This window comes from Muntiacus reevesi, chromosome 3 (genome assembly GCF_963930625.1).
Source record: "Muntiacus reevesi chromosome 3, mMunRee1.1, whole genome shotgun sequence".
NCBI classification, from domain to species: Eukaryota; Metazoa; Chordata; class Mammalia; order Artiodactyla; family Cervidae; genus Muntiacus; species Muntiacus reevesi.
In genome coordinates this window covers 268,914,271-268,926,374 of record NC_089251.1, presented here as the reverse complement: position 1 = coordinate 268,926,374, position 12,104 = coordinate 268,914,271, and the positions used below count along the sequence as shown (strand labels likewise).

Genomic DNA, 12,104 nt, shown 5'->3' with positions numbered 1-12,104 from the left:
TTTAAGTTTCTTACTTGAGGTACTTTCCTTGCTGACAAACTTGTAACAGATATTACAGTATAACAACATTTAACTTATAATAAACCTAGGCATAATGAAAATATTTTACTAGATGTTAATTACTCTAAGACATGTCTATATTAGATAGGTCAACAAACAAACATTAATATCAGGTATTTAATATTGAATATTTTTTAGTTTACCTGAACCTGGAATTTATTGTTTAATTTAGAATTATTTGATTTGTAAGCACTTACCTTTTTTTTTTAAGCCAATTAAATAGAGCTCTTTTACAAATTAACCTAAAAAATACTACCCAAAGACAAAGATATACCAAGACATATTTAGACACAGTGCGAGATCTAGCTTCATATTTTAAGTTTGGTGATGAATTAGATATTATAATATAAAATTTACTAGTTTATAAAAAAGTTGAAATAAATAAAAATTTTTAAAGGCTTTTCCCCTTTTTCTCTCAGTCTCAGGAGTTAGAGATGGTCTAGATAAGTGTTCCCTGGTCTCAAGGCACAGGGAAAGAAAATCAAGTTCTAACAAAAAGCAAAATAGCCATCAAAAATCACAACACAGAACACAGAGTTAAAACACACACATATAAACCTGGCAGTCCTCATCAGACACTCCCTTAAATACAAGAATACAGTCTCTCAGAAAACCTTCTAGATAGACACAGAACTTCAGATGTCTTCAAAGATTTTAAGGAGGAAAGGAAAAGGAGAAGGAGGAGGAGGCGGGAAAGGGGGGGGCAAAAAGGGTGGCCTTACAGACGTCTCCTGCCACCTGCAGGTACCCAGGCATCCAGAGAAGGGAGGACTGGAACTCGGCCCTACCGGAATTCGAGTTCTCTGCCAAGAGGAGGTGATCAGTCTCCAATCCTCAGCTCAAGCTGAGGCCCTTCGACCAAATTACTGGGGGATTAGAAAAACGGGAGGGATAGGAAGGGCTAAGGAGAGGACAGAGAGAGGGAAGGGGAAAGAGGTCAATAAAGTCTCTTGTTCCTTACTAGTCGGGGCACTCTGGCCAGTTGTCTGTGTCAGGAGGAGACCAGGGACAAAAGGGTCCCAGTTGCGGCCGCTGGGTCTGGTCCATTGGCAGGCAAGCTGGCCTCTGAGTACCCTGAGTGGTCAGGATGTCAGTCTCAGGGAAGAAGAGTTCCCACCAGTTGCAGGAAGGGGGACCCCTTCTAGGGCCCGTAACTGAGCTCTTATAAATGAATTGTCGGAGGAGACACATGTGCTGAGAAAGCAAGAGATCTCATTGGAAAGAGCACCGGGGTGGAGGGCAGGAGGGTAAGGGAACCCAGGAGAACTGCTGTCTTCTGGAAAACAAGGACATTGCTCTTGGACAAAGGGGGAAAAGGACTGAACACTGGTCTTTTTAACTTTAATTCCTCTGTAGTTAAGAAGTTGCATTATGATTCCAATAAAAAGTTGTCTTTCTTTTAACTCACTGTTACCCATTTTTGTTGCTAATTAGAAGAAGAAAAAAAGAGAAAAAAGGAAGAGGCTTAATTTAGAGAAGGAAACTGAAACGTACCCACTTTTCTTACCCTACCTTTCTTATGTAGGGGGGCCTGTAGCGCCCTAGTAGGGTTGTAAAGAAGAAACCTAAAGCCTACCCACTTTCCTCACCCTACCTATCTTATGCAGGGGGCCCTGCAGCACCCTAGTGGGGTCCTAGCCGTCCTGAAAACTGAACAATGGGGGGGGGGCTTACCTGCGGGTTCCCTGTTCGTGGTGCCACTTGCCGGGATCCAGCCTCGACATGATCCAGGGGGTACCCTCAGGATGAACGGCGTCGGCGAGAGAGAGAGAGAGACGTGAGACTAGCCTTGATAGGCCCAAGTCTGTGTTTTACTTTCTGACAACCGGTTTTATACCCTTTCACAGAATGTTTTTAAGGTACAAGATGTTTACTCATGATTTCACAGGATTAGCATTACATCATTTTGAATTTTAGGAAAAGCAGGATTTTTTTGCTTTCTAATTCTATAGTAATTTTTAGTACATGATCTTCTGGCCTTGAGGCTATTAACATTTTATGCAGGTCAAGTGATTGTAAACCTATTTTCCGATTTTATGGTGACCTTAACTGAAAGGTAACAGGGTCATAGGGAAACAGTACAGAGTAGAATTATATTCTTGTTAATACAAAAATTAATCTTACTGCAAAAGTTGTCAGTTGCGTTTATCTAAGAAGTTTACCCCATACAGACTCTGCGGCTTCAGTGAGGCAACTTCTGCCTAGTATTCCTGGCTAACAATTAACAACCGTCTCATTGTTACCACACTAGGGCTAAGTTCTTATTTGTCTAGATCTTTAACTATATTAACAATGGTTTTTATAACACAACCTTAGCACATTAAAGGCAAAAATACAGCAAGCAAAACACAGCAAGCAAATCACAACCCAATAACCACCTATAGAATAATTTTCTTATGTTTTCTAATAGGACTCCTTTACCCCTTAAAAGGGCTCTATGTCTATTAGGGCTTTTATATAATCAGGTTCTTCATGCTATTTTATGATTAGGATATTATAAGCAATCATGCATATTAGTACCAAGCGCATAAATGCATTTGGCTAACAAAACTACCAGCAGAGGTGTTTGAATTAAAACACTCCTTTCACCCTGAATAATCTCATAAAAAACTACCACCTGGGAAACTTATTGATTAAAGTTCTAAATTGATTCTTATTTGGGAAGAGATCGGGGAAGGCCTTCCTGTCTGTGTCAGAGAAATTAGGGAGTAGTCCACTGAGGCAGGCATCAGAAAGACAGATATCATCTTTAAGGTTAGAGCCGGGGGCAGCTTTTCAAAATCCCTGAAAACCTGATCTGCCTTGCCTGTCAGGCTTTCTCCTCGTGACCTTGTCATGGGTGGGATCTTGTGAACTAGCCTTTTCGAAAACCCCTGAAAACCTGATTCGTCTTGCCCATCAGGTTTTCTCCCTCATGGCCTTGTTAGGGGTAGGGTTTCGTGAGCTGACTTTTTCGAAACCCCTGAAAACCTGATTCGCCTTGCCTGTCAGGATTTCTCCCCTATGGCCTTTTTAGGGGTAGGGTCTCATGTGTTGGCTCCCGGCAACAGGCGGTGCTGCTGGGCTTGCCCAGGAGCTGCCTGACAGACTCTGGCTCACCCGAGCTCTCTGACGGTGCAGGGGGCAGGAACAGACGTGTGCATGTGGTTCTGCCTTGGCCTGGGAGTGTGGAGCCCCTCGCTGGCCCCCAGGCTCAGGGGCAAGGACCCTGAGAGAGGACCACCCTGAGGCGTTTTTTCTTAATAGAAAAATACTGCAAAAATTGTTTAAAGTATCTAGAAATATAGGCAGGGCCAGTGTCTGTTTTAACAGAACTAGGAGTTTATGGTGGAGGTTTCTGTATCTAGGAATACAAAAACTCAATATTTAGAATCAGAGACTATATTAATGGGGTAAGGATATAGGCAAATAACTTGAATAAGAGCATATAATTTATTTCATTGAGCAGAATGAAATTTAGTGTAAAAGACTTGTATTTTTCAACAGACCAGAAAGAAGCTTCGGCGTTTTTTAGTCCCATTTATATAAAAAAACCTCAGCTTGTGGTATAGGCTGTGAGTTGATAATGCGAGAAATAATAAATCTAGTGTTTTTGAAGAAATTTCACAGCTTACCAGAAGGATCATGATATGAAATTTTTCTACAGTATTTTAGAAAAGTTATTTGGAAACCAGTATATGTTGGTAATGTGTTCTCAAATCGAGACTTATTCGTAATAAGGTTTTATTAAAGTATAAAGGAGATAGAGAAAGCCTCTGACATAGGCATCAGAAGGGGGCGGAAAGAGTGTCCCCCTGCTAGTCTTTGGCCAGATGTCATATAACTACCAGCAGTCTGTTAATTAGAGAAAGGAAATGTCTCAAAACTGAAGAGAATAGCACCAGGCCCCTCACCTACAACATGTACTCTGCGAAAACCTAAGCACCGGGTGAGTTGTCTCCGGCCACAAAATGATTGACATGAATCTTGAAGAAAGGCAGGTTTTCTAGCAAATACACTTTCATTCACATAACTTAAGAGAACATTTGCATGAGTAAACATACCAGTTTGTCAAGTCTGAATATGAGTCTTAGGCAGAACCAACTTGAAGACAGAGTCTGGGGTAAATGTATAGCACATTAACACAGTATTTTAAGAGAAACCTCTTTGCAAATTCATATAGAGAAGAAGAAAAATTATACATACATATATATATATATATATATATATATACACACTTACTACAACTGACTTCCAGTTAGCTGTGGTAGAACAGGAAAAAGAATATCCAACTCTGTATTCTTAACATTATGAAAATATTATTCGTTTTATTGTTTACAGTCATCCAATTCTAACTTTCTGAAGTAAGCATTCAGAAAAATAAAAAAACTGTCTAACTACTAGGCGGTCTCCCATCCAAGTACTAACCAGGCCCGAACCTGCTCAGCTTCCCAGATCAGAGGAGACAGGGCACGTTCAGGGTGGTATGTCCTTAGACCGAGGCAGCTGCCAGGCGCCCTAAGAGCTCTGCATTGCACCTCCCTTTTTGTTCTGACCTGCTGGTCGGGCCTTGAACCGCAGCTCTCCACGGGGGGCGCGCGCTGCACTTGAGCCAGCCGCACGACCCGTGACTGGACTCCGGCCGGCCAGGCCCTGCAGCTCGGAGAGCAGCCGACACCGCCCCAGCCCCGCACACCGCCACCCCCAGCCAGCACCCGCCTGGCCCGGCCCGGGGCGCTTCTGGGAACCTGAGCGGCCTTGCGAGCCTGCGGGAGCTGGGTGGGGCAGCGAGCGGCGCCGCACCGCTCCCCCCCCCACCGCCCCCCACCATCCCGTTTGCTACTCAGGGTTCACGTGGCTCCGGAGGTGTGTCGCTTTGGCCCGGGGCCGCGGTCCTCGGAGCCTCCTGCGGGACACCTTTTCGGGATGGGTAGAAGCATTTCCCACTACAGACAAAAGAGCCCACACAGTGGCCCAAATCCTCCTCACAGAAATTATCCCCAGGTTTGGCCTGCCTTCATCCCTACAGTCTGATAATGGCCCAGAATTTACATCCAAGGGCACCCAACAACTTCCTCAATTCTTACAGACACCCTGGAAATTTCACATTCCATACCCTCCCCGGTCCTCAGGAAAGGTAGAAAGGATGAGTAGAACAATCAAAAAAACCCTTACCAAACTAACCCTCGAGGTACATCTGAATTGGAGTAAACTTTTACCAATTGTTTTCCTCAGAATACAGGCTTTGCCCAGAAAGCCCCTGGGGCTGAGCCCCTTTGAGGTGATGTATGGAAGGCCCATGCTCCCTCCTGGACTCCCCCCTGAGCCTCCTCCCATACCAAGCTTCCTACACTCCCCCCTCTGCTGACGCAACTCCGCAATGCCCTCTGGAAATACATCAGTCACAATCTGCCTGCCCCTGACCCCCAAGCCTCCCTGCCCCCTTTACAAATTGGGGACATGGCCTATCTGTCTGATCATCCCCAGGGTGACCTAACCCCACAGTGGCAGGGACCATTCAAAGTCATCCTCCTTGCCCCAACTGCAGCTAAACTCAAAAAGGTCGCCTCCTGGGTACACCTCTCTCGTCTAAAATGGGTCACCTCCAATCCTGCGCTGCCCTCCTTAAATGACACCTATCAGGTCTCCCGCACAGCACCCACCTCCTTAAAATTCACCCAGCGACAACCCCTGCCAACTATCGGAGAGGACACTGAATGACCTGGACTCTCTTCAACCTACAACTGCTCCTGACCCAACTACTACAAGACCTCTGGATCAGCGCCCCAACAGGAACTTCCTTCAAAGACCTGACTGCACTGGTGTCTCAACTGTGGCTCCAGGGAACCTTCTACAACCTGACTCCAGACGAAACTGATTTCTTTACTCTCATTCTCTACATCATTCTACATCCTAATGAGCACTGTTCCTCCTCAGATTCAAATCACCACCAACTTGGGGCCTTCTGCCCCTCACCCTGACTGACCTCTCCCTGTCTCTCTAACTATAGCTGCACTCCTAATCTTAATCCTTGCTGTAGGCCTAGTAACTGTCTCCCCTCAGGACTGGCCACCTATTCTTCATCTTTCCGTGGGTATCGCCTACATTGCTAGCTGGGTTCTACTCCTAGGGTGCTATTTCCTCTGTACTGTCTAACTAACAGCCCCATGACTCCCCTGCTCCTTATCCTTGCTGCACTCCCCAGCCTCCTGGCTACTCCCTGCCCCTGCTCAGACATTTATTCCTACGTACATTCCTCATGTTACAATACAGCTCCAAAACCATGCACCATGACATGAACCTCGGGGGCGGGAAGTCCAAATCCCTACTCACTGTCAAAGTACAAAAGAGAGGGAGTTTCATGAGTACCTGCCATAAGCCAAATGGAAGAAACATATGTTTCTATCCCATTACCCACTGGGGGTACTCAGACGGGGGTGGGGTACTAGATCAAAATCGGGAAAAGAAACAAGAACAAGTTACAAAGAACATAATTTCCCGGTTACAGTTGACCCCTGAGCCTTACAAACACCTAGACCTCCTTTCCCAATTACGGCCTCTCCTAAAACCTACCTCTGGCAACCAACACCTTCCCCGCCTTCTCAACTCTTCCTTTCAATTCTTCCAGTACACACCACACACATCCCAGTGTTGGATATGCATGTCACTCTCTCCCTCACCACACAGAGCCATTCCCTTACCCTCAACCTGGCTGTCACAGGGCAACTGTACTTCCCCTTCCCAACAGAAAACTACACAACTCATTGGGCCAGTCTCTGACAATGTCCTTACTCTCAGCCTCTTCAAACCTAACCTGTATTGACTACTCTAGTCCCAACTGCACTGGTCTTACAAACTCCACTCCCTCCTTCTGTTCCACTTGGGTTCTCTGGAACAGCACAAATAATTGCACCAATCCAGGAATCTTCATTCTCTGTGGGACCTATGCATATTCATGCCTCTCCTTAGACCCCCGTGGACCCTGCATCTTGGTCTTCCTGACCCCAGGCCTAACATTCCTCGAAGAGGGAGAGCTAGAACAAAGAGTTTACCCCCCAAGGGGAACTTTCCCACAGAAAAAGATGAGCTGTCATCGCCCCCCCCCCCTCCTGGTTGGGACTGGCATAGATAGCAGCAGCCCTAAGGCACCGGGATGGGAGGCATCTGGACCTCTGCCCATTTCTATTACAAGCTGTCCCAAGAACTTAATGAAGACATGGAGCAGGTAGTAGAGTCCTTCGTTTCAATCCCAAAACAAATTAACTCATTAGCTTCTGTGGCCCTACAAAATAGGCGAGCCCTGGACCTTCTCACTGCAGAAAAGGGAGGGACCTGCCTTTTCCTAGGAGAGGACTGCTGCTATTTTGCTAATGAAACGGGGATAGTCCAGGGTCGAGTCAGAGAACTTAGAGACAGAATTGAATGCCGCAGAAAGAGTTAGAAAACCTTTACATTCCCCAAAACCTGTTCCCACAGATCCTCCCTTGGCTGCTCCCTTTCTGGGGCCATTAGTATTTATCACTCTATTCCTCTTATCTGGACCCTGTCTCTTTAATCTCTTTCAAAGGTTTCTCCAAGAACGGATTCGGGCCATCTCTTGAGATCAGGTCAAGACTGTTTTCTTCTTCTCGAGAGCCTCACCTCAAGCTCAGAAAAAAGGAGACTGTGGGCCCTAGGACGATCCTCCATTCCAGACCCAAAACCGTCGCACCATCCGGCAGGAAGTAGCCAGAGAGATAAGGCGCCCTTCTCCCCCCCCCCCCTTTTTTTTTTATGATTTCAGGGTCTGGAATGAAGGAGTCTTTTGGGCCTAGAAAAGAGAGCAACAGTCTCAAAGGCCCCTTGCTGAATCATCTAACTTTGGAGAAAACAAAGCATAATTTTAGTTCCATCCTGATGCTCCAGGCCAGTTGCATCTATCTGGGACTTATCACCCCCTGTCCGGAAACCTACCACCCCCTACACCCGCCCAGAAGACTTATCACCCTCTGCCCAACTATAGAGTGTCATTTCAACAAAAGAATACTTAAAATATCCCGCCTGATTGACGTTTCCCTTATTGCTTCCACAAACCTCCCTATAAGTATGAAGCCTCCCTGATCCCTCTCGGTGCTCAGCCTTGTCGTTAGGCCGACTGTCGCCCCTCCTTGCCTGAACAAAGGCAACCTACTTCTGTTGAGGTCGGCTCTCCTTTTCTGCCTGGCCGGAACTATGCCTTACAGATGTCACTGAGGGTGGTGCTTTCTGGAGGTCTTTAGCGCAGCCATGGCCTGTATTGGAACGTCTTCCTCTTAGGGCTTTTGTTGTTTCCATTTTGAATGTCGGGGGCCCCCTTGGGTCGAATTTTCCGAGGAAAAAGTTTGTTGGATCCACCTGGGGAAATACAAGCATATCCTTTTCCCTGTAAGATTAGTTTCCCAGATTTCCATTGTTTCATTAACCCGTCTTGGTACCAAATGGGCAGGGGAAGAGACGTGTCCTTCAGTTCCTCGAAATGCCTTTCTGCCCTGGTTAAAATATTTCCCTGTGGCAGGTTTAAAAACTTTAAAATGAATAAAGCTGTATTAACAATAGTGATGGGTTGAGAAAATATCTTATGTTGGAATCTAGTAAAGTCTGCTCTGGATAAGGAAGACAGCAGTGTTCCTGTGTATTCCCCTTTCTTTAAGTTCTTTTTATTTGTAACTTTAGTGTGTGAGGTGCTCGTTCGACTATGTCTCGTGTCTGTGGATTATAAGGAACACTTATAATATGTTTAATAGAAAAAGATTGTAAAAATTGTTTAAAGTATCTAGAAATATAGGCAGGGCCAGTGTCTGTTTTAATAGAACTAGGAGTTTATGGTGGAGGTTTCTGTATCTAGTAAAACAAAAACTGAATATTTAGCACCAGAGACGTTATTAATCGGGTAAGGATATAAGCAAATAACTTGAATAAGAGCATATAATTAATTTTGTTGAGCAGAATGAAATTTAGTGTAAAAGACTTTGTATTTTTTAAGAGGCCAGAAAGAAAGAAGCTTTGGCATTTTTAGTCCCATAAGAATCACCTGGGCCACTTACTGGATTTCATTTTGTTATCTAGTGCCTAGCACAGTTTCTAGGACAGAGTTGGAAATTAATAAATGTGTACATTCCTGGTATTATAGTCTAAAACTTGCAACACTAATAGTTGCAAACTTAAATGACCCTAATGGTTGTAGAATTTTCTTGCATCTACAAAAGACAGTCCTAGCTGACTGGGCTTAGGAATTTTTCTTCATCTACTTGGGACTTCTTTCCTCCTATCCCTCACTGTCAGATCCCTTGTGCTACCTGACTGCATCTATCCACAGTCTACACACCTAGTTTCTTCTTTGGCTCCAACGCAAAGTCAGAGGCTAGGAGTGAGAAGGTAATCCCCTGTGGCTACATCCCCACAGTAACACCCCCATAGGCCCCATCCTGCTCCTCACCTGAAAGCCCCTGCCATAGCTCCTGGGATGAAATGCCCCGGGTAGCCTTCCTACCTGAAGAAGGAAGAGGAACAAATACTGAGTCTAGATTTCACTTGGAAATTCAGATGATTAATGTGGGTCAGTCCTAGTCTACAGTTCATTGGAACACAGGGACATTTAAAGAAAACATTTGTGGGAGCTTAAAACTGGATTAGTTTTCCTGTTTGTTCATTATTTTTCTCATTATTATGAGTGTTAAAAAAAACCAAAAAAACCACCCAAACTTGAAATTTCACCAATGCTGGATTGTATTGAGGAGGGGAGAACTCACAAGTGCATACTCAATTTCACAGGAACCTGGGGAGTAAGGGAAGAGAATCAAGTGGGCTAGGGCCTGTGGGGAGAAACGTGCAGCTGGGGGCCGGCGGAGACCAAGTACACACAGCCTCCCAAAATGACGGTCTCAAGGGGACAGCACTCATTCTCAGCTGTTCAGGTTCTCTGCGTCTTAAGAAACTCACAACTTTGTCACTTTGAAGATAAATGATGAATGAAAATGGTAAGGGTGGCAGAGATGCAAAGCGGGGCCTGGAATGAAAGGTAACATAAACAGCACAGAAAGCAAGGGCACAGCTACACCAAGATGGAGACTCAGTGCGTGCTTCTTGCTTGTGGCATGACTACAGCTATCCAGGTTCACATGAGATGGCTCAGCATGATGCAACTTACAAATACCACATGTGCAAAATGAACCTAGAAACCAAAGAGAAACCATCACATGAAAAATGCGGGCCACAGAGGCAGGTTCTGTAAGGTTCAGAGTATGTGAGAATACATACTGAGAGTAATCCTTCCAAAATTAATGGAATGCTTTCTAACATAAATTAGAGAATAATGCTTTTTCCATTATTGACGAGTTTCAGAGATACCAAACACACTGCTTATCATGAAAATCCAGTAAAGTACGGATGACCATGAAGATAAATGAGAATCTTAATAATAATTCATTCCTGTGTCCATCAGAGGTGACTGAGTTCAAAAATAATTACAAAGCTCCACATCATCACATCTCAAAACGATTCAAATTACCCTCCCACCAACTGTCACCCAGAGTCTACCTTGACAATATTGGCAGGAGTGGCCCATTTATTTATTTATTTTCGCCCATCTCTGGCTAAGATTTTAAAAACCCAAGTTAGGCTATAAAAGGGTAGCAGTTTCTGTCACTTAGGACATTGTCTTCTCTTGAAACCAGTCACTTGCTACAAGGAAGAAACAGATGGTAATAGAAGTTAGTGACCTTATATCCTAATTCAACAATGACAAAAAATCTTCAGGATTCTTCTATGGCATTAAGAAACATTTTTATCTTACCGAGTTCATTCATTGCATGTCTATGCTCTTCATCAAATGAAAGTTTCATTAGAACACACACAGCAGGACAGATCTGATGTTCAACAGGAGCTGGCACTGAAAAATAAAGTTGACATAAACCATAATGCTTTGTTTTCTCAAAGTAGTGATGTTTATTATACCTAAAAAATACTGAGTTTGCAGATATACTTCTCATGCATGGTAGCTTAGTGAATCAACAAGTATTTGCTGAAGAGATGAATAACTACTATACACATGGAAAGGAAAATACAGGTAAAGGGCTTTCCTTGGTTCTGTAAAAATGTTTACCCCTCACCAGCCTTTCACCAAGTCTGCTGGACTAACTCCCATGTAGGTTTATGCTATAATTCAACTAATAACTTAAAAATTATACTGGTTATTTGAAATAATAAAAACATTTTGGTATAAAACTATTTATTTATAATTTATATTTTCAAAGCTGAAAGGCACATGGCTGTATAGAAATGTATAGAGAAACCTAGTGCAACTCTAGTAGAGAAAGTTTATTATATAGACACCAGATAGTAAATAAAAATTTAAAGGAAAAGTGTCTAAGAAAATGTACTTACACATTTAGTGCTATACATAAAGTTTCAAAACTGTTACTTGAAATAAAAATTGAAAAACCAAGTCTATTTTTCAGAAGTAATAGTATTTATTCTATTTAACTTGTCTGAGAACAGGTATTAAGAGCACACAATACAAGTCATTACATAATTGTGGACAGCCAAAGAAAACAATCCAGAAAGATAATGTTCTCCCAGTAAAGCAACTTATTAATTCTCCCTAGCCCTAGGACAAACAGAAAGGACATTTCTGCTATATTCTTACTGTTGAAAATTTTTTAATTTTAAATAAATTCACCTTTATACCTAACCCTAAGAGAAATCTACTAAATCTTTATAGATCAAGTTCTCATCATCAGTCTTTCTCCTGCTCCCCCAATCAAGATACTGACTCGATAGTCCTTTGCTGTGTGTATGTCTATGTGTGGGTTCTTACCAGGTGAAAGGAGGTCTTACCTTATATACTTACTGCTTTTGGTTCTTCCTATAGGAATGAAGTAACTTATCTCCTCAAGGGTCCCAACTCCCATGATCCCTGCTCCTGGGGGAGAGGGTTTCTCCCTGAGAAAAGAGCTGGGTGGCTGATCACCCCAGCAGCTGGGGCCCCAAGGCCTGAAGACAGGCAGTGAAGTGGGAAGGACACTGGGCTGAGGGTCAGGGGGTCTGGC

The 12,104-nt window shown here is 43.8% G+C and overlaps 1 pseudogene; it reads right to left on the bottom strand.

Annotated features, from left to right (window-relative positions):
• Positions 1-3,473: 3,473 nt before the first annotated feature.
• Positions 3,474-12,104, bottom strand: part of LOC136164258 (adenomatous polyposis coli protein-like) — a 29,966-nt pseudogene continuing 21,335 nt past the window's right edge.